The 24,245-nt window shown below is 41.1% G+C and overlaps 1 protein-coding gene across 7 annotated transcripts in view; it reads right to left on the reverse strand.

The window, feature by feature from the left end:
* LOC139750936 (uncharacterized) overlaps window positions 1-24,245 on the reverse strand; it is a 244,969-nt gene that overhangs the window by 148,174 nt on the left and 72,550 nt on the right. The gene's annotated exons all lie outside the window — the stretch shown is intronic.

Raw genomic sequence — 24,245 nt, forward strand, 5'->3', positions numbered from 1 at the left:
AACAGCATCATGTTATCAAAAAAAGCCATTTCATCAAACTTCTACTGAAATTAACATACTGCCATTTCATCAAACTTCTACTGAAATGAACATACCTTTCAATCAACACGTTTTACCAGAAATTTTACAGTACTATTCTAACCTCCCCAAAGAACAAAGTTAATAACCCTGTTTCATCTTTTTTTGTACTGGTGCCACATATCAAGTACATAAGTCATCATAAAACCCTGTTTCATCTTTTTTTGTACTGGTGCCACATATCAAGTACATAACATAATTTACATCATCTTTAATTCTTTACAAAGTTGCTTCTAAACGTCTCCCTAAAAAAAAAAAATACCAATAAACATAATCTCTCAGCAAAATATCTTGAGCATCTTCTACTGGATCTTCAACCACTGCAGCAGTTTAGAATAGCCATTTAGAAAAATTTCTGGGGTACAATAATCTACAGCTGCCAAACACCTCTAGGCCAACAGACCTTTCCATGGTTTATTCCAGACATTTCACATGCCCTGGTTCAGTACAGTGACAGCACGGTGATCCTAGTATACCACATCATTCAAATTCACTCCATTCTGCACATGCCTTCCACCTTCTTGCACGTTCAGGCCCCAACTGCTAAAAACCATTTTCACTCAAACCTTCCATTTCCAATTTGGCCTCCTGTTTTCATTGTTCCCTTCACTTCTGACACATACATCATCCCTGTCACTCACACACACAAATACACATACACACACACACACACACACACACACACACCTGGTATGTCCAAACTTTTATATGGCTTGTAATTTTTGTTCATTTATAGGAATAGCATTTGGCAATTTCTGAATTAGGAAACATATTTTTGAATTAGTCACCTGCATGTTCACCAAAAGATATTAGCACATAATCTTCACAGACAAAGTCTGTAAACAAAAATTCTGCTGTTACATTATTTTGAAAAGATGCTTGCCAGTCTGTATATTACCTGGGAGGTATATTACCAGTTTACCCACCTGGGTATTGGGAAGGTTAGTGACACCTGCTTAATCAGCCAGTACTTCAGTGGATGTCAAGTTGCACTCCTCTGATCCAGGTCTTTTCTTTTTCTTTCTGCCTAGCATGTGGACTACTGGCATTCTGTCCACAAACGTACAATCTCTCCTTGTTAAACATAATACTTGACAACACTTAACTCACACAGCTCATTCTTCATAACTCTAGTTTATCCTGCATTGAGCACTATGCACTAGCCCTGCCTTTCATCAAAATGGTAGGAGCAGTAGACAGTAGTTGGTATGAACATTTAGGTTGGAGCATTAGGTAGATGTAGTTAGAAGGAGTATTAGATAAAAGTAGTCAGTAGGAACATTACGTAGGAGCCTCAGCAAACACTGCACTAGCGTTGCCCTCTGCCAGTGGCCTGTTAAGGGTGAAGCACTTATTAGGCAGGAGCCTCAGCAAACACTGCACTAGAGTTGCTCTCTGCAAGTAGCCTGTTAAGGGTGAAGCATTAAGGCTAAGAAGCAGCAATGGAGCTCACTTGTTATGGTGAATCTATTGCTGTGGCCACTCCTTTGAGGGAATTCCAATTGGAACTGGCATCAGAGATAGATAGATGGATATATTTCATTAAGTAACCGGACATATTTCATGAGAATTCATTCTAAATGCACTTTAATGTCCACGGCCCCTCCTCCGTGTACTGACTTATCCCTGTCACACACCTTGAGGAATGCATAGGAGGGCCCTATTTTTATTTGTGGCAAGAATTTCCATTTGTGTCCACTTTGGTATAAATTTCAGAGCATTTTTCCTTTATTCAGGTTAGAAGGTACAAGTAAATCATCTTCCCAAATTCCAAGCACATGCCATATTGCACTGCATGTTAAAACAAAATGCAGACAAATTATACACATGCATAAGCTTACAGTGGGTATGTACAGTGCAAGTAAACAGAATAAAATGGTTTGTTTGGAGAGAAATAAACATTTCAAAATATTGGAATCTATCATGAAAAATAATAAAATGTAATTTGGAAGTAAGGATTGGATAAATTTTGACAATATCGAACAGTTCATATCTCTGAATAACTTTTAATACAATACTACACTATTGAACAATTTTGAACATTGAAAAGAGAATGGTTTTGAAATATGCTTTCCTCCACTGTGCTGCTTTTACATTACTTAGCCATAAAAAATTTTGTGTTCAGCATACAGGTTGTACCTCCCTATTCTGGCACTCTGTGGTCTGGCAACTCCCATGGTCTGGCAAGTTTTGAATCTGCTGCCATTAGTTTGTGGATCTGCCACCAGGGTAGCACTGTTAGCAGTGCTAAGGCACTAAAATCTGTTTACACTGCAGCTGAGCCAATTAACAGACTTGTTAATTTCTAATAGCCCTAGAACAAGTGCATAAAGTTGAATCTACCCTGTATTGGCATTTTATACGATGAAAAACCCTTGCCCAAGATACTGAGGAGTCTCCATCTGGGGTAAGTATTCCAAACATAGGGTAACAATTTTTGGCTACAGCAATGCTGCAGGAACACATAAAACCAAGCTGATGGTATTCTGTAAGTGTTCATCTGAGGGCCTTTAAAGGGGTAAATTTCTGTTTTCCTGCATTTTCTGTGATCCAGCAATGGCCATGTCTCAAGATTGCCAGATTAAAGACGTACAACCTTTACTTTTTCTGGGAAAAATGCATCCAAAAAGAGTTAAAAAGCAAAAAAATTAAAATGATGTAAAATTTGATAGTAAATATGCTTAGGATAAATTATCGTTGAGTACGGATACAATCATCAACTAGTGCTTTAGCTACAATAAAGGCAAGAAGTACAACTCGTACTTTTTCTGGGGAAAATGCATCCAAAAAGAGTTGAAAAACAAAAAAAATTGAAATGACATAAAATTTGATAGTAAATATGCTTAGGATAAATTATCCTTGAGCATAGATACAATCATCAACCAGGGCTTTAGCTACAATACAGGCAAGACAAAAAAATCATGTGCAAGGGTGTACTAACGTCTCAAATGGATTTCTGATAAGCTAACATATGAGAAAAAATTCCTGATCTTATTACTGCTTCCATTCTCTGGTCTTATTGCTTACTAGTTACAACTTAATTACCAAGATATATACCTTTGATAAAAAGGATTAACAGAGTACATCTTAAAATGCCAGTATCCATAGAAAAGGGGGAAAAGGTAGCTTTTACAGGGTGAAAAAACTTTTTTTTCCCACAGCAGTATTCCATTAGCTATAAGATATTTCTTGATTATCTAAAAATAGTGCTGTCAAGGATAGGTGGGCAATGGTAATGGGAGTGTTGAAGAATGTGTGGAAGGTGAGAACATTATCTCAGAGAGCAAAAATGGGTATGTTTGAGGGGAATAGAGGTTTCAACAATGTTATATGGTTGTGAGGCATGGGCCATAGATAGTGTTGTGTGGAGGAGGGTGGATGTGTTGGAAATGAAATGTTTGAGGACAATATGTGGTCTGGGGAGGTTTGATCGAGTAAGTAATGAAAGGGTAAGAGAGATGTGCAGTAATAAAAAGAGTGTGGTTGAGAGAGCAGAAGAGGGTGTGTTGAAGTGGTTTGGACACATGGAGAGAATGATTAAGGAAAGATTGACAAAGAGGATATATGTGTCAGGAGGAGGGAAGAAGAAGTGGGAGACCAAATTGGAGGTGGAAGGGTGAAGTGAAAAAGATTCTGAGCGATCAAGGCCTGAACATACAGGAGGGTGAAAGGCATGCAAGGAACAGAGTGAACAGGAACAATGTGGTATACCAGGGTAGATGTGCTCTCAATGGACTGAATCAGGACATGTGAAGCATCTGGGGTAAACCATTAAAATAAAAGGTCTGTGGGACCTGGATGTGGAAAGGCAACTGTAGTTTAGGTGCATTACACATGACAGCTAGAGACTGAGTTTGAACGAATGTGGCCTTTTCTTTGTCTGTTCCTGGCACTGCCTCGCTTGGGGGGGGGGGGGGGGGGGGGGGGGGGGTAATTTCATGTTTGGCCGGGTGGTGACGGGAATGGATGAAGGCAGCAAGTATGGATATCTACATGTGTCTATATGTCTGTGTATGTAACTCACTAACGCAAGAGACGGAGGTTAAGTATAATACTAGAATATTTGTTCTCCTGCCTCATCTTCACCAACTTTCAATGTTGAAAGAGTCAGTATCCTTAAAATAACTCTCCACATGATAAGTACATAGATAATCATAGTCAATGAATTCAGGATCATCTGCTAGGTATTCTAAGTCTTGCTAAAAGCCATTCAATTTGCTTCATGTGTGGCAGGGTGGCGACGGGAATAGATAAAGGCAGCAAGTATGGATATCTACATGTGTCTATATGTCTGTGTATGTATATGTATGTTTATGTTGAAATGTACATGTATGTATAAGTGCGTGTGTGAGCGTTTATGTATATACATGTGTATGTGGGTGGGTTGGGCCTTTTCCTCATCTGTTTCTTTGTGCTACCTCACTAACGCGGGAGACGGGGGTTAAGTATAATACTAGAATATTTGTTCTCCTGCCTCATCTTTGTCAACTTTCAATGTTGAAAGAGTCAGTATCCATAAAATAACTCTCCACATAAGTACACAGATAATCATAGTCAATGAATTCAGGATCATCTGCTAAGTATTCTAAGTCTTGCTAAAAGCCATTCAATTTGCTTTTCAGAAAACTCATGAAAATGTGCTCTCATTGGCATAGCTGTAAGATGACTGACTGTGGGGAAAAATCATCATGCACTCCCACTTTAGCCATCATCAAGGATCAGCGTGCAACTTTGAAATAGAGGCTTCAAACTCAATGTGTAAATATCCATTATAAGCTGTGCTCAGCCTGTGAAAATATTCATCTAAAGGCTTTGAGGAGTTAAAAAAAAATCTTATGATTAGTTCTAAATTTCAAGCTACCAAAAAGAATGGTGTTCTTGTGCAACTTCAACCCATGTTATATGAAGGTTAGGTTCCTGAGCAATAATTTTCCCAATAACCCTCGCATATAGACAATACCTGATACAACTTAGCTTAATGCAAATATACAAAATTCAATTGAGACATAGTGTATATGATATACAGTTGAGGAGCTACATGCTAGACAGAATTTTAGATTTTCAAAGTCTTGGACTTTTAAAAGGTCCCACTTGGTTGTAGTAGTTCAGGAATTAGTCTCCAAAGAGACAAGATCTGAGAGGTTAACTCCAGAAAGGTCCCAACATAGTAATACTAAAGCCCAGTGAATGGGGTTCTTGTAAGCATTCTTAAAGAATGGTAAGGAGTTACTAGCCATATTCTTATCATGAAAAACTCCAATACAAGGCTTCTGTCACATCTGAGGATTCAGTTTCTACAAGGTACGATTGAAAGTTTTCCAAACGAAAAGTGCTGGGAAAAAAAATGCATATATGCTCCAGGACCCAGAGCCCAGAGCTTTTAGGTCAGGATCCTGCAAAAAGGTTGAGGTGATCTAGTAAAAGCCAGAGGTATCAATTTTGGGGTATGATACACCAACAAGCCACACTGTGACATGGATGTGTTCCTGGAGATCTAATAATGCTTCAATGATTTGTCATTATTCAAGCAACTGCAACCCATGGTATATGAGGGTCACATTCCTGAGCAACAACTTTCCCACTCTAATTCTAATGTAAGGACTATATTTGAAATAGCAGCTCACAACTCTGTTGTGATAGTTAAGGTTACAAATAATGAAAACTTGCTGAAAAAGGTGATGATGAAAGTTGGAAGGGCTACTGTAATAGAAAAAAGGTTATTGGCAGGCTAAGAGAGGTGCACTAGGCTTGTCTACATCACCCCCTAAATCATCTGATTCGGCAGCTTTTACTGCCACATCACAAATACAGATGAAATTCAAGAGATGATAACTGAAATAGGGGTGATATGGGTCAGAGGTGTAGCTGGAGTGCGATCTGATAGAGCGAGGGTTAGTGGGTGGCTGCAACAAGCTTGTCTTTGTCACCCTCTAAATTATGTGATTCAGCAATCATTGCCATAATTATGGGTACAGCAAACAAAATCAAATGGATATTTACCCAAAAATGTGATAAGGGATTAATGTGTTGTTGAGGGATGGGGAGGAATGATCTTTTTGTCTTTGTCACCCTTGGATTGTTTGATTAAGCAAATGTTATCAAATCAACGGTACTGCTGATTTTACAAAACTCTTCAAAGCCCTGGGATTTTCTGAATGAAACTGTAGCAAAGGCTTGTCTACGCTTAAAATCTCCCTCAGCATTCCCTCCAAGCTGAGGGGTACAGTGATCTTGGATGGCCTTAAACCCTGGAGCAGCCTATGTCTTCCTTAGTAATGAATGTCTTGACTGTCATTCTTTTCCAAAAGCAACTCAATCTAATCTACACTAAGCACCTGGTGAGGTGTCAAACCTCCTTGCTCAATAATTTTCTGTAAGCACAAAAAATAGCAAGGTGAGGTAAATGAGGCCAAAGCACGTACTGAATCAAAGATGTTTTTGTTCACAAGCTCACCATCAGCATACAAATCCACATGTATTTTGCCAATGCTTTTGAGACATGACACTAAAATTATTTTGCTTTGACATTATAAAATGCATTATGAATAAAAAAACCTTGCAGTATCTTCAAATGTGAATAAGAGCAAGGTTATTAGGTACAGTAGGGTTGAGGGTCAAGTCAATTGGGAGGTGAGTTTGAATGGAGAAAAACTGGAGGAAGTGAAGTGTTTTAGATATCTGGGAGTGGATCTGGCAGCGGATGGAACCATGGAAGCGGAAGTGGATCATAGGGTGGGGGAGGGGGCGAAAATTCTGGGGGCCTTGAAGAATGTGTGGAAGTCGAGAACATTATCTCGGAAAGCAAAAATGGGTATGTTTGAAGGAATAGTGGTTCCAACAATGTTGTATGGTTGCGAGGCGTGGGCTATGGATAGAGTTGTGCGCAGGAGGATGGATGTGCTGGAAATGAGATGTTTGAGGACAATGTGTGGTGTGAGGTGGTTTGATCGAGTGAGTAACGTAAGGGTAAGAGAGATGTGTGGAAATAAAAAGAGTGTGGTTGAGAGAGCAGAAGAGGGTGTTTTGAAGTGGTTTGGGCACATGGAGAGAATGAGTGAGGAAAGATTGACCAAGAGGATATATGTATTGGAGGTGGAGGGAACGAGGAGAAGAGGGAGACCAAATTGGAGGTGGAAAGATGGAGTGAAAAAGATTTTGTGTGATCGGGGCCTGAACATGCAGGAGGGTGAAAGGAGGGCAAGGAATAGAGTGAATTGGAGCGATGTGGTATACCGGGGTTGACGTGCTGTCAGTGGATTGAATCAAGGCATGTGAAGCGTCTGGGGTAAACCATGGAAAGCTGTGTAGGTATGTATATTTGCGTGTGTGGATGTATGTATATACATGTGTATGGGGGGGGGGGGTTGGGCCATTTCTTTCGTCTGTTTCCTTGCGCTACCTCGCAAACGCGGGAGACAGCGACAAAGTATAAAAAAAAAAAAAAAAAAAAAAAAAAAATCTTCAAATATCTAATTATCAAAGTAAAAGAATATTGTGCATGGTAAATAAAATATGATTTTTTCAACTCTGCAGCTAGTGACAAGCATTAGTGTCAAACCATAGAGAAACAGTGTCATTCTAAGAGTTTACTCTTCAATTCTCAAATGTTGCTCATGTTAAAACAAGGTTATGAGCATTATTATACAGGACTCTTAGGTACTTGAGGAGTTCCTGACACTATAGTTGTTTGTTCCATTTAGAAGTACCATAGACAAAAACAAGAAAAATCTAAGCCTGTGAAGACTGTTTCCCAGAAGATTATTGGGAGATTACATACATTCATTTACAATCACTTTAAACAGTAACAGAGTAACTGGTGCAAAAGCTCCTATGTCGTAAAGTGCAGAAATACATCAGTAGTCAGATACTGGCCTTAGTTGCATAACAATCCACCTAAGATGCTACTCCTTGGGGTATAACAGGAAAATCCACTTGAAAGCATCTTTATATGCTTCTTAAAAGAAAGCTCGGAAAAAAGACCTGAGACAGTTCCACTGTTTGTTTGTGTTTTTTAATTTACTTTAAGAGGGGAAGGCATCTGCACAAAAATCTGTTCATCTGCCAACAGACCCTTTTAAACTCTGACTCAGGATATTTTAGATGAAAACCATGGAACCAATGATTAGTTCTTTTTCTGTTCATGACCCTTCAAAGATTGAAAGTCTCATCCTTGATTTGATGTGTCAACCCAGACCAACAGAAAAAAATTAAAAGCTCTCCATGGCAAGGGTATTGGAGACTCTCTTGTCAGTCCACCAAAATAAAGATTTGAAAAACTGACACATCTATAGCAACCCATCCCAATGTCACTCAACGATCCTGGAGGATCTCTGCCAACTGCATTAATTTATTTACCCTGAAAGTAACCATTTTGGCCTGCAACCTCAGTATGCCACAGCACAGAGTTTATAAACTGACTTCATCAGAAATTGTATCAATTGAAATAAATGTACTAAGGTCTGGAACCACAAAACCAATAAAGAAAATAAGTAGTCCGGAGCTTTGTTTTTAGATACATGAGAAAAAGACCTGCCTGAGAACACTCATCAATCCCTAGCCACGTAAAGTTCTGAGTGGGAATCAAGTAGGGCTTGTACAGGTTGTGATAAAACCCACTTCTTGAAAGGTGTACACAACTCAAAAGTCTAGTCCAATACCTTACTACTCTTTTATCTACTATCATATAATCCCGTGAACACTTTACTTGGATCAAACACAAGGTGAAGACCACCAACATGAAGTGCCATATCTTGAGAACCATAATGAAAGCCAATAACTTATTCATTTTGAGTTAAACCATAAAGTGTTAGTAAGCATCCTTTTAGTTCATGATGGTGGTCCAGTTTTACTGTATAATCCAGTGGTAAACTGAACTTGCACTTTATGGTAGACTGTTTAGAAAGGACAAATCCCATATACTTTATCAGTTTAAATTCTTTTCAAGCAGGCCCAGAAAAATGGTTTAGATCAAGCCCAGTTCCATCACAGGTTCTACAATGTCCTAGCATATCAGCGTAATCCTATAAAAGTTGAAATGAGGTTGTCCTAAAAATCTTCTTGATAGGGGGTGGCTGAAAATTCCAATAACACCCTAGACCTTTATCAAAGATATATGTGTCCACCTGCTGAATTTCAAGATGTCCCAGACATTCTAGAGTTTACCCCCAACAGGCAAAGAAATACTTTAAGATCCAGCTTGATTGCCTCAAAATGACACCTCTGCATCTAAGCCCAGGCCTGGGATTAGATTCAGAAAGTTTCTTTTTCAACTACTATACTTAGTCGTTGTCTCCCATGTTAGAGAGGTAGCACAAGGAAACTCAAAAAAAATGGCCCAACCCACCAACATACACATGCATATAATTAAATGCCCATATATACACATATACATAACCATACATTTCAACGTATACCTACATATACATGCACAGACATATACATATATACACATGTACATATTCATACTTGCTGCCACCATCCATTCCCATCGCCATCCCACCACACATGATATGGCATCCCCGTCCCCCCACATGCGCACGAGGTAGCGCTAGGAAAAGACAACAAAGGCCACATTCATTCACACTCAGTCTCTAGCTGTCATATGTAAAGCACTGATATCACAGCTCCCTTTCCACATCCAGGCCCCACAAAACTTTCCATGGTTTACCCTAGATGCTTCACATGCCCTGGTTCAATCCATTGACAGCACGTCGACCCTGGTATACCACATTGTTCCAATTCACTCTATTCCTTGCACGCCTTTCACCCTCCTGTATGTTCAGGCCCTGATCGCTCAAACCTTTTTCACTCCATCCTTCCACCTCCAATTTGGTCTCACACTTCTCGCTACCTCCACCTCTGACACAGATATCCTCTGTCAATCTTTCCTCATTCATTCTCTCCATGTGACCAAACCATTTCAATACACCCTCTTCTGCTCTCTCAACCACACTCTTTTATTACCACACATCTCTCTTACCCTTTCATTACTTACTCGATCAAACCTCCTCACACCACACATTGTCCTCAAACATCTCATTTCCAACACATCCACCTTCCTCCACAAAACCCTGTCTATAGCCCATGCCTCACAACCATATAACATTGTTGGAACCACTATTCCTTCAAATATACCCAGCTTTGCTCTCTGAGATAACGTTCTCACCTTCCACACATTCTTCAACGCTCCCAAAACCTTTGCCCCCTTCCCCACCCTGTGACTCATTTCCGCTTCCATGGCTCCATCCGCTGCCAAATCCACTCCCAGATATCTAAAACATTTCACTGCCTCCAGTTTTTCTCCATTCAAACTTAACTCCCAATCTACTTGTCCCTCAACCCTACTGAACCTAACAACCTTGCTCTTATTCACATTTACTCTTAACACTCTCCTTTAACACACTTTACCAAACTCAGTCACCAGCTTCTGCAGTGTATCACTCGAATCAACCACCAGTGCTGTATCATCAGTGAACAAAAACTGACTCACTTCCCAAGCCCTCTCATCCACAACAGATTGCATACGTGCCCCTCTCTCCAAAACTCTAGCATTCACCTCCCTAACAACCACATTTATAAACAAACTAAACAACCAAGGAGGCATCATGCACCCCTACCGCAAACCGACATTCACTGGCAACCAATCACTTTCCTCTCTTCCTACTCGTACACATGCCTTACATCCTTGATAAAAACTTTCCACTGCTTCTAGCAGCTTACTTCCCACACCATATACTCTTAATACCTTCCACAGAGCATCTCTATGACCTCTTATCATATGCCTTCTCCAGATCCATAAATGCTACATACAGGTCCATCTGTTTTATGTAAATATTTCTCACATACATTCTTCAAAGCAAACATCTGATCCACACATTCTCTACCACTTCTGAAACCACAATGCTCTTCCCCAATATGATGCTCTGTACATGCCTTTACCCTCACAATCAATACCCCTCCATGTAATTTCTCAGGAATACTCAACAAACTAATACCTCTGTAATTTGAACACTCACCTTTATCCCCTTTGCTTTGTACAATGGCACTATGCATGCATTCTGCCAATCCTAAGGCAGTTCACCTAAACCACACATACACTGAATATCCTTACCAGCCAGTCAACAATATAGTCACCCCTTTTTTTAATCAATACCCTCCCACGTAATTTCCCAGGAATACTCAACAAACTAATACCTCTGTAATTTGAACACTCACCTTTATCCCTTTTGCCTTTGTACAATGGCACTATGCATGCATTCTGCCAATCCTCAGGCACTTCACCATGAACCATACATACACTGAATAGCTTTACCAGCCAGTCAACAATATAGTCACCCCCTTTTTTTAATAAATTCCACTGCAATATCATCTAAACCCACTGCCTTGACAGCTTTCATCTTCTGTAAAGCTTTTAGTACCTCTTCTCTCTTTCACAAACCATTCTCCCTGACCCTCTCACTTTGTACACCACCTTGACTAAAACACCCTATATCTGCCACTCTATCATCAAACACATTCAACAAACCTTCAAAATACTCACTCCATCTCCTTCTCACTTCACCACTACTTGTTATTACCTCCCCATTAGCCCCTTCACCGAAGTTCCCATTTGTTCTCTTGTCTTACGCACTTTATTTACTTCCTTCCAAAACATATCTTTATTCTCCCTAAAATTTAATGATACTCTCTCACCCCAAACCTCCAGGTACTATCTTTGAAGGGTAAGGGGTGCAAAGATATTTAAATTACTATCTATTGCTGACCTTCCTTTGAAGAGATGGCATTAAAAAGAACATTCTCTGGACACTGATCTTGCTCAATTAATCTTTTGACTGATCTCAGTGGGGGGAAAATAATGGAGGCCACAAAAAGACAAAGACTATCAATTGTAAACAGTTTCTCTGTTGGAAAAAAAAAGGTTACGTAAAAGCATAGCCCAAAACTCTCCTAGTTAACTCCAAAATAATGAAATGCTTTCTCTGTGAGGAAAAAGCTTATATCAGGAAGAAAATTTTTCAAGAAGAATTAAGGATAGATGATGAATTAAACAACACATGGGATGCCTCACTTGCCTTGGCAAGTCTTAGGGAAATATAAAACTCCAATCTTCTTGCCTTATCTTCTGGACCCTTTGGGAGAAAGTCCAAAACAGACTAACCATTCTCATCCATAAACATTGCTTAAAAAAATTTTAATAGTATGGTCTGGTCTTTTAGGTGGAGAGACAATCTAAGTTTCTCACTGTTCCAGGACAAGTTACACTTAGCCTGAAAATTCTCGATGGTAAAAAGACAGCCTGGACGACCAAAGGGAAGCCCAGTTTATTACTGAAGGCAATGCTAATGAGCCTGGGAGCCTCTGAAAATCTTATGAAATGCTAATATCTGATAGCCCTGAAGACTGCTTGGCATCAAACAGGGTTTTTTCAGAAAAATGCTTTGGAAGTGAGAATCCAAACTCCCTCTGTGTTGACATCTAACGTCAGAACTATCAGGTAGGAACTGGTCATCATGAAAATGGAAGCCAAGACAAACTTTTACAGTTAATGAAGAAATCAGGTTAAACTCTTCTCCAAGTGGAACTGGGCTCAAGAACACATTCCAATGATGCCATCTCATTACCTGAAGCATCAGGTAATGGGAAAAAAGGCTTGCCATGACCATGGAGGAGCTCATGAATTTAAAGTTAAGTCCCTGAAATTTCCTCCTAATGAAAAGACAAACTAAGAAACATATGAAAAGCCTTGCAGCTGTGAGGTAGTATTTCATCGAGATTTATGACCTTTTTTAGATGCAATGGAGGGTTTCTGACTTAACAGTGGATTTAAAAAGACATCCCTTTTTCTTTGACAAAGTGAGGGAATGTCTAGTTTTGTCCTCAATGAAGGAGCTCCTGAAGTTCTAAACCCAAGTTCCTGTAAGAGACGCTGGTCAATCTAAGAAAATGAGAGAAATTTACCTTTATTGCACATACAGGTACACCACCGAATTTCCGGCAACTGATGGTTCGACACCTCCTTTGGTCCGGACAAAATTACGTGAGGGAACCTGGAATTACCGTGGCCACCAGACTCGTTTACAGGGCAGCCACAGATGGCATTGTGTAGGGTGTGCTTATTTACATTCTTTACACTGCATTTGTTGGTGGTGATACCACAATTCTGTGAGATTCTTACCTTATTTTGCTTAAATCTAACCCTAGCTATGGCTTCCAAGGCTTGAGTATGCTAAAAGTGTTACAGAACCTGTTTCAAAGGATATGGCAAGTACTCTTAATGAAGAACATCTAAGCAAGTGGATGAATGTTGACTAAAAAACACTGGTTGTGTATCATCTTACAGACTCTGAAATTATGGGCACTGTTCTGAATACTGATAAAAACACAGGAAGTGATGAAGATGAAACAGATGTAACTGAAAGACTTTCCATTGAAAAGTTAATTGAGTTGATGAGTGAATTAATCAAAGGGCTGAGCAACGTAACTTTGTTACTAAACAAGAACTAATAAATTTTCATTTGATGCATAAAAAATTACACGGAAAAATCTAGACGCATGAAGCAACTTCGCTTGGATGAAATGTTTAAGACAATAGCAAAGAAGAGTGTGTCTTACAGCAGTAAGCCTATAGGTAAATCTGTAGATCTTGTGGCTTTAACTTCAAGTATCCCAGATGTCTCACCTGCAACATCAGAAATCCAAGATGAAACGATCAACTATGAAACAAACAGTAATTCTGACTGCCCTCAACTGCCAGACCTTCGTGATTAGCTTTACAGTTCCAGTAAAAGTCTAAAACCTGCCACTTTGGGAGCAGCAGTGCTGCAAAATTCTTTGTAAGGAAATTAATAAATTTGCATTTAATTTTTGTTTAATCTTGTAATCTTGGTTCACTAATGTACTATTGTACAATACCTGTATTTCATTCACTTATGTAATTCACATGTAATACTTGTTTAATTCAAATTTCTAGCAGCCCATGTTATACTTTAGACACATGGGAGATGTATAATTAGTGGGTTGGATGTATGTTGATGAATTATCATTACATGACCATGGTTGGTCTGGCAAAATGGTTAATCCAGCAAGGCTTCGGAACCAAGGGTGCCAGAAAATCGGTGGTGTACCTGTATTTCATACAGTGGTATATCAAATGATCCACTTGTTCTTTACAAAGGAAACTGAGCTGTAGCTGTTGTTTAAAAAGCAGCCAGTAAAACCAATTAATAAAATCCACTTTTGACACAGTCAGCACCTCCCAAGGGATTTTTTTCTTACTCTAAGAAAAGCAGCTCCCATGATACACTTCACATGAGGTTTCTTGATCTCAATATAACTTATGTATTTGGTAGTACTACAGACTTTGCACTTGGATAAGAATGACACTTGTCACTAAGTCCTCTGGTTAGGAGAAAAAACAACTTAGAAGAAGCTAATTGGCCCTTCTGTACCTAAAATTGTAAGACTGCATAACACCAATCTCAAGTATTGGGGCTTGCAACTTTTTTTTAAATACTTCAGCTGTAGCAAAGAAACATACTGGGACAACAAATCAGACCAGAAAGTAGCAGTAAACTACTAAAGAACTACCTCATGCAGGTGCTAATGTATGATGTATAACCATTTGGCTTAAAAACAGCCACGACCCAAATATAGGCCCAAGTAGAAAATCTCAGAGGGGATGATAAAGCACATGCTTTTCTCAACTATTTGGGTGGAGCTCTTCAACATCTATCTTCAAGTCATGAGTGATTCTTGCTTCAGGGACATACCTTGGGAGAGAAGACTGTACACTATACAATACGCCACCTTCTAATTAATATCTGAGTATATCATCAGCAGGCTAGTCAAGCCACGGTAGCGTAAGCATAAAGTTTTATCCAAATATTCCTCAACGAAGACTCAGGGATATAGTGATTTTGTCATATGATCTTACTTAAGACAAGGTCCCATCATGCACAAAAAGATGTTGATGACTGCCAAATCCACTGGCTCCTTTCAAGAATAACAAAAAAAATAATCCTTCATACCTAATGTACTACTGGGAGCAGCCATCACCACAACTTTAGTATATAATCAGCGTACCTGTAAGGGCAAAGGGACTTTCTGGTCACAAGTAAGATTATGTTCTTTTCAAGTCCCTATGACTCAGGGATGAGGATAACTTGCCTCACCAAAATCCTCAGGGTTCAACTGGAACTCCATGTTAGGTATACTAGGGGCTACCTCAAAAGTATTGGTTTAAGATAAGAGCCATACCACAGGATGGACAGATATATTCCTAATGCTGAATTAGGATAAAAAAGTATAACTTCTGTTCAACATCTTTAGATGGATGTAATTGAAGGTTTTTCATTGGGGAGCCGAACAACAGAAGGCACTGTTCATTCCCTGACACCAAGAGCCACATAGGCCGGAGTGACATCAGTTGCTGGTGCTGGGGGGGGAGTGAGGCGACTCTTAGGGTTGTAGACTGCCAGGCCAAGTTGTCGAGAGGCAAGGAGTGGGAAAGCACCACCACCTTCTAGCCCATTTCAGAGCGGTGACATCATCAATGCCATGCCTTGGGTGTGATCAATGCTGCAAGTTGTGTCCATCGTGTACCATGGTGATTGTGACTGTGACGAGCGGCCACTGCTGCAAGTTGTGTCCACCATGTACCATGGTGATTGTGACTGTGACAAGCGGTCATTGGACAATGCTGTGGTTGCCCAGTAGTTCTAGCATTGTGTGTGCCCTGCTATGTTCTTGTTTCTTTTTCAATTATTCATCTATTGTTAATAAAGGAAAAATGGGAGCACCCTTTTCATTTCTACCTCAAGCTATCTAGGCATTATGGAGGAACAAGGTGCTGAAAATTACTTCGACTTGAAGTTGATCCCCGAGTACAACAGAAGTGGTAAGTAGTCTGTGATGGAGTGGCCCAAAAGGCTGGAACTTGTGTGCAAGCTGTGAGGAATCAAGAATATGGCATGCGTCACTCATCTGCACCTCACTGGGGGCGCCTTCACCATGTACCTGCAGCTGGCCGAGACGGACAAAGAGAAGTGAGCAAAGATGAAGGAGGTGCCACTAGCTGTGTTTGCTGTGGATCTGTACGTGGCCTATGAGCAGTTTGTCGGCAACAAGTTGAGCATTGGAGAGTCACCAGATATGTAATTGGCCGAACTGCAGCACCTGGCATCCTTGCTCAGCAGGTTGACTGAAAAGGCCCTGACAAGGCCCTTGCCTGTGTTTTCATGGCTGGACTTCCTGAGAACTTCCACCAGCTGCTCAGGGCAGAGTCAAGCATGGAGGCTCTTGAGTCAAAGGTGTTACGCTTGCGACAGTCCTTGGAATAAAACCGTAGGTGGAGAAACTTAACAGAGTGAAAAGCATCAGATTGGAGAGGAGCAGAGTGGTTTCAGAAGTTGTAGAGGATGTGTGGATCAGGTGCTTGCTTTGAAGAATGTGTGAGAAATACTTAAAAACAAATAGATCGGTATGTAGCATTTATGGATCTGGAGAAGGAATATGATAGGATTGACAGAGATGCTTAGTGGAAGGTCTTAAGAGCATATGGTAAGGGAAGTAAGCTGCTAAAAGCCGAGAAGTTTTCATCAAGGCTGTAAGGCATGCATACGAGTAGAAAGAAAGGACAGTGATTGGTTCCCAGCGAAGGTCAGTCTGCAGCAGTGATGTGTGATGTCTCCATGGCTGTTTAAGTTGTTTATTGATGGGGTGGTGAGGGAGATAAATGCAAGAGTTTTGGAGAGAGGGGTGAGTATGCAAGTCTGCTGGAGATAAGAGAAGTAAGGGAAGTAAGCTGCTAAAAGCCGAGAAGTTTTTATCACGGCTGTAAGGCATGCGTACGAGTAGAAAGAAAGGATAGTGATTGGTTCCCAGTGAAGGTCAGTCTGCAGCAGTGATGTGTGATGTCTCCATGGTTGTTTAAGTTGTTTATGGATGGGGTGGTGAGGGAGATAAATGCAAGAGTTTTGGAGAGAGGGGCGAGTATGCAGTCTGCTGGAGATAAGAGGACCTAGGAAGTGAGTCGGTTGTTACTCAACGATGATACAGAACTTGTGGCTGATTCAAATGAGAAACTGCAGAAGTTGGTGACTGAGTTTGCAAAAGTGTGTGAAAGGAGAAATTTAAGAGTAAATGTGAATAAGAGCAAGGTTATCAGGTTCAGCTGGGTTGAGGGACAAGTAAGTTGGAATGTAAGTTTGAATGGCAAAAAACTGGAGGAAGTGAAGTGTTTTTGATATCTGGGAGTGGACTTACTAGTGAATGGAACTATGAATGTGGAAGTAACTCACAGGGTAGGGGAGGGAACAAAGGTTCTGGGAGCGATCAAGAATGTGTGGAAAGAGAAAACATTATATCGGGGAGTAAAAATGGGTGTCTGAAGAAATAGTGGTTCTAACAATATCATATGGTTGCAAGGCATAGGCTATAGATAGGGTTATACGGAGGAGGTGTATTCCCCACGTCACAGAAAGCAACTAAATGAGACGGGAGTGGGGATCTGGAAACCCTCCCCTTCTTGTATTTCAATTTCTAAGAGGAAACAGAAAAAGGAGCCGAGCAGGGAGTGCTCATCCTCCTAGAAGGGTCAGATTAGGGTGTCTGAATGTGTATGGATGTAACCAAGATAAGAAGAAAGGAGAGACAGGTAGTATCTTTGTGAAAGAAAGCTGGATGTTCTAGCTCTGAGTGAAAAGGAGCTTGAGGGAGTAAAGTCAGGGGTTGGTGAAAGGACATGAGCTAAGGTAGGAATAGCACTACTCCTGAAACAGGAGTTGTGGGAGTGTGTGATAAGAGTGTAAGGAAGTAAGTTCTGGATTTATGAGGGTAAAACTAAAAGTGGATGGAGACAGACGGGTAATTATTGGTGCTTATGCACCTGGTCATGAGAAGAAAGATCATGAGAGGCAAGTGTTTTGGGAGCAGCTGAGTGAGTGTTTCATTACTTTTGGTGCTCAAGACCAGGTATTAGTGATGGGTGATTTGAATGCAAAGGTGAATAATGTGGCAGTTGAGGGTATAATTAGTGTACATAGGGTATTCACTGCTGTGAATGGAATAGGTGAAGAGCTTGTGGATTTGATTGCTTAAAAAATACTAGTGATTAGTAATATTTTATTTTTTTATTTTGCTTTGTCGCTGTCTCCCGCGTTTGCGAGGTAGCGCAAGGAAACAGACGAAAGAAATGGCCCAACCCACCCCCCTACACATGTATATACATACACGTCCACACACGCAAATATGCATACCCATACATCTCAATGTACACATATATATACACACACAGACTCATACATATATACCCATGCACACAATTCACACTGTCTGCCTTTATTCATTCCCATCGCCACCTCGCCACACATGGAACAACATCCCCCTCCCCCCTCATGTGTGCGAGTAATACCTGTGATTAGTAATGCCTGGTTTAAAAAGAGAGATATACACAGGTATATGCATGCACGTAGGAGAGTTGGTCAAAAGCCATTATTAGATAATGTATTAATTGAAATACATGAAGAAGAGAGACTTTTGGATGCAAATGTGCTGAGAGGGGCAACTCATAGGATGTCTGATCACTATCTTATGGAGAAGGTGAAGACTTGTAAGAGTTTTCAAAAATAAGGAGAGAATGTAGGGAAGAAAAGAATATTGAAAGCAAGTGAGCTTGGAAGGGAGACTTGTGAGAAGAAGTACCAGGAAAGACTGAGCGTAGAATGGCAAAATGTAAGAGCAAATGAAATGAGGAGAGTTGGCGAGGAATTGGATGTACTTAAGGAAGTAGTGATGGCATGTGCAAGAGATGGATGTGGCATGCGAAAGGTAGGAAGGGGGGTACATTAGAAAGGGTAGCGAGCGGTGGCATGGAGAAATAAAGTTATTGGTGAAAGAGAAAAGAGAGGCGCTTCGACAGTACACACAAGGAAGGAGTGCGAAAGACTGGGAGATGTATAAGAGAAAGCAGCAGGAAGTCAAGAGGAAGGTGTAAAGGTTGAAAAAGAGGGCAAATGAGAATTTGGGTAGGAGAGTATCATTAAAATTTAGCAAGAATAAAAAGGTGTATCAGTTAACATTCCTGAACGTGAGGGCATTCATGGGCTACCCAGGATAGAGCATATAGGTTCACATCCTGGCTGCAGCACTTGGTCCACAGTCAACAAAGCGGTTCATCCACCCTAGGGGTTGGTCAATAAAATAGGCACCTCGCTCAAGCAAGAAGGTGCCATTAAGCAGATGGGGGATGCCCCGTCCACTTATATGCACATGTATATACATGAGTACCCAAGTACATAAATATACCTAGCCCTGGGGATAGGGGAGAAAGAACAGGGGGCAAATGAGAACTGGGGTAAGAGAGTACCATTAAAATTTAGCAAGAATAAAAAGGTGTATAAGTTAACATTCCTGAACGTGAGGGCATTCGTGGGCTACCCAAGATAGAGCATATAGGTTCACATCTTGGCTGCAGCACTGCTACCCAGGATAGAGCATATAGGTTCACATCCTGGCTGCAGCACTTGGTCCACAGTCAACAAAGCGGTTCATCCACCCTAGGGGTTGGTCAATAAAATATGCACCTCACTCAAGCAAGAAGGTGCCATTAAGCAGACAGGGGATGCCCCGTCCACTTATATGCACATGTATATACATGAGTGCCCAAGTACATAAATATACCTATCCCTGGGGATAGGAGAGAAAGAATACTTACCACGCATTCCTCACGTGTCGTAGAAGGTGACTAAAGGGGACGGGAGCGGGGGTCCAGAAACCCTCCCCTCCTTGTATTTTGACTTTCTAAAAGGGGAAGCAGAAGAAGGAGTCATGCGGGGAGTGCTCATCCTCCTCAAAGGCTCAGATTGGGGTGTCTAAATGTGTGTGGATGTAACCAAGATGAGAAAAAAGGAGAGACATGTAGTATGTTTGAGGAAAGGAACCTGGATGTTTTGGCTCCGAATGAAAAGAAGCTCAAGGTTAAAGGGGAAGAGTGGTTTGGGAATGTCTTGGGAGTAAAGTCAGGGGTTAGTGAGAGGACAAGACCAACGGAAGGAGTAGCACTACTCCTGAAACAGGAGTTGTGGGAGTATGTGATAGAGTGTAAGAAAGTAAATTCTAGATTGATATGGGTAAAACTGAAAGTTGATGGAGAGAGATGGGTGATCATTGGTGCATATGCACCTGGGCATGAGAAGAAAGATCATGAGAGGCAAGTGTTTTGGGAGCAGCTGAATGAGTGTGTTAGTGGTTTTGATGCACAAGACCAGGTTATAGTGATGGGTGATTTAAATGCAAAGGTGAGTAATGTGGCAGTTGAGGGAATAATTTGTACACATAGGGTGTTCAGTGTTGTAAATGGAAATGGTGAAGAGCTTGTGGATTTGTGTGCTGAGAAAGGACTGATGATTGGGAATACCTGGCTTAAAAAGAGAGATATACATAAGTATACATATGTAAGTAGGGGAGATGGCCAGAGAGCGTTATTGGATTACGTGTTAATTGATAGGCGCGCGAAAGAGAGACTTTTGGATGTTAATGTGCTGAGAGGTGCAACTGGAGGGATGTCTGATCATTATCTTGTGGAGGCTAAGGTGAAGATTTGTAGGGGTTTTCAGAAGAGAAGAGAGAATGTTGGGGTGAAGAGAGTGGTGAGAGTAAGTGAGCTTGGGAAGCAGACTTGTGTGAGGAAGTACCAGGAGAGACTGAGTACAGAATGGAAAAAGGTGAGAACAAAGGAGGTAAGGGGAGTGGGGGAGGAATGGGATGTATTCAGGGAAGCAGTGATGGCTTGCACAAAAGATGCTTGTGGCATGAGAAGCGTGGGAGGTGGGTTGATTAGAAAGGGTAGCGAGTGGTGGGATGAAGAAGTAAGATTATTAGTGAAAGAGAAGACAGAGGCATTTGGACGATTTTTGAGGGGAAAAAATGCAAATGAGAGGGAGATGTATAAAAGAAAGAGGCAGGAGGTCAAGAGAAAGTGCAAAAGGTGAAAAAAGAGGGCAAATGAGAGTTGGGGTGAGGGAGTATCATTAAATTTTAGGGAGGATAAAAAGATGTTTTGGAAGGAGGTAAATAAAGTGCGTAAGACAAGGGAGCAAATGGGAACTTCAGTGAAGGGCGCTAATGGGGAGGTGATAACAAGTAGTGGTGATGTGAGAAGGAGATGGAGTGAGTATTTTGAAGGTTTGTTGAATGTCTGATGATAGAGTGGCAGATATAGGGTGTTTTGGTCAAGGTGGTGTGCAAAGTGAGAGGGTTAGGGAAAACGATTTGGTAAACAGAGAAGAGGTACTAAAAGCTTTGCGGAAGATGAAAGCTGGCAAGGCAGCGGGTTCGGATGGTATTGCAGTGGAATTTACTAAAAAAGGGGTTGACTGTATTGTTCACTGGTTGGTAAGGTTATTTCATGTATGTATGATTCATGGTGAGGTGCCTGAGGATTGGCAGAATGCTTGCATAGTGCCATTGTAAAAAGGCAAAGGGGATAAGAGTGAGTGCTCAAATTACAGAGGTATAAGTTTGTTGAGTATTCCTGGTGAATTATATGGGAGGGTATTGATTGAGAGGGTGAAGGCATGTACAGAGCAGCAGATTGGGGAAGAGCAGTGTGGTTTCAGAAGTGGTAGAGGATATGTGGATCAGGTGTTTGCTTTGAAGAATGTATGTGAGAAATACTTAGAAAAGCAAATGGATTTGTATGTAGCATTTATGGATCTGGAGAAAGCATATGATAGGGTTGATAGAGATGCTCTGTGGAAGGTATTAGGAATATATGGTGTGGGAGGCAAGTTGTTAGAAGCAGTGAAAAGTTTTTATCGAGGATGTAAGGCATGTGTACGTGTAGGAAGAGAGGAAAGTGATTGGTTCTCAGTGAATGTAGGTTTGCAGCAGGGGTGTGTGATGTCTCCATGGTTGTTTAATTTGTTTATGGATTGGGTTGTTAGGGAGGTGAATGCAAGAGTTTTGGAAAGAGGGGCAAGTATGCAGTCTGTTGTGGATGAGAGAGCTTGGGAAGTGAGTCAGTTGTTGTTCGCTGATGATACAGCGCTGGTGGCTGATTCATGAGAAACTGCAGAAGCTGGTGACTGAGTTTGGTAATGTGTGTGAAAGAAGAAAGTTAAGAGTAAATTTGAATAAGAGCAAGGTTATTAGGTACAGTAGGGTTGAGGGTCAAGTCAATTGGGAGGTAAGTTTGAATGGAGAAAAACCGGAGGAAGTAAAGTGTTTTAGATATCTGGGAGTGGATCTGGCAGCGGATGGAACCATGGAAGCGGAAGTGAATCATAAGGTGGGGGAGGGGGCGAAAATCTTGAGAACCTTGAAGAATGTTTGGAAGTCGAGAGCATTATCTCGGAAAGCAAAAATGGGTATGTTTGAAGGAATAGTGGTTCCAACAATGTTGTATGGTTGTGAGGCATGGGCTATGGCTAGAGTTGTGCACAGGAGGGTGGATGTGCTGGAAATGAGATATTTGAGGACAATTTGTGGTGTAAGGTGGTTTGATCGAGTAAGTAATGTAAGGGCAAGAGAGATGTGTGGAAATAAAAAGAGTATGGTCGAGAGAGCAGAAGAGAGTATTTTGAAATGGTTTGGTCACATGGAGAGAATGAGTGAGGAAAGGTTCTCTGTTTACCAAATCGTTTTCCCTAACCCTCTCACTTTGCACACCACCTTGACCAAAACACCCTATATCTGCCACTCTATCATCAAACACATTCAACAAACCTTCAAAATACTCACTCCATCTCCTTCTCACATCACCACTACTTGTTTTCACCTCCCCATTAGCGCCCTTCACTGAAGTTCCCATATGCTCCCTTGTCTTACGCACTTTAGTTACCTCCTTCCAGAACATCTTTTTATTTTCCCTAAAATTTAATGATACTCTCTTACCCAACTCTCATTTGTCCTCCTTTTCACCTCTTGCACCTTTCTCTTGACCTCCTGTTTCTTTCTTTTATACATCTCCCACTCAATTGCATTTTTTTCCTGCAAAAATCGTCCATATGCCTCTCTCTTCTCTTTCACTAATAATCTTACTTCATCCCACCACTCACTACCCTTTCTAATCAACCCACCTCCCACGCTTCTCATGCCACAAGCATCTTTTGCACAATCCATCACTGATTCCCCAAATACATCCTATTCCTCCCCCACTCCCCTTACTTCCATTGTTCTCACCTTTTTCCATTCTGTACTCAGTCTCTCCTGGTACTTCCTCACACAAGTCTCCTTCCCAAGCTCACTTACCCTCACCACCCTCTTTGCCCCAACATTCACTCTTCTTTTCTGAAAACCCATACAAATCTTCACCTTAGCCTCCACAAGATAATGATCAGACATCCCTCCAGTTGCACCTCTCAGCACATTAACATCCAAAAGTCTCTCTTTCGCGCGCCTGTCAATTAAAACGTAATCCAATAACGCTCTCTGGCCATCTCTCCTACTTACATACGTATACTTATGTATATCTCGCTTTTTAAACCAGGTATTCCCAATCACCAGTCCTTTTTCAGCACATAAATCTACAATCTCTTCACAATTTCCATTTACAACACTGAACACCCCATGTATACCAATTATTCCCTCAACTGCCACATTACTCACCTTTGCATTCAAATCACCCATCACTATAACCCAGTCTTGTGCATCAAAACCACTAACACACTCATTCAGCTGCTCCCAAAACACTTGCCTCTCATGATCTTTCTTCTCATGCCCAGGTGCATATGCACCAATAATCACCCATCTCTCTCCATCAACTTTCAGTTTTACCCATATTAATCGAGAATTTACTTTCTTACATTCTATCACATACTCCCACAACTCCTGTTTCAGGAGTACTGCTACTCCTTCCCTTGCTCTTGTCCTCTCACTAACCCCTGACTTTACTCCCAAGACATTCCCACACCACTCTTCCCCTTTACCCTTGAGCTTCGTTTCACTCAGAGCCAAAACATCCAGGTTCCTTTCCTCAAACATACTACCTATCTCTCCTTTTTTCACATCTTGGTTACATCCACACACATTTAGACACCCCAATCTGAGTCTACGAGGAGGATGAGCACTCCCCGCGTGACTCCTTCTGTTTCCCATTTTTAGAAAGTTAAAATACAAGGATGGGAGGATTTCTGGCCCCCCGCTCCCGTCCCCTCTAATTGCCTTCTACG

Source organism: Panulirus ornatus, chromosome 10 (assembly GCF_036320965.1).
Source record: "Panulirus ornatus isolate Po-2019 chromosome 10, ASM3632096v1, whole genome shotgun sequence".
Taxonomy (NCBI): domain Eukaryota; kingdom Metazoa; phylum Arthropoda; class Malacostraca; order Decapoda; family Palinuridae; genus Panulirus; species Panulirus ornatus.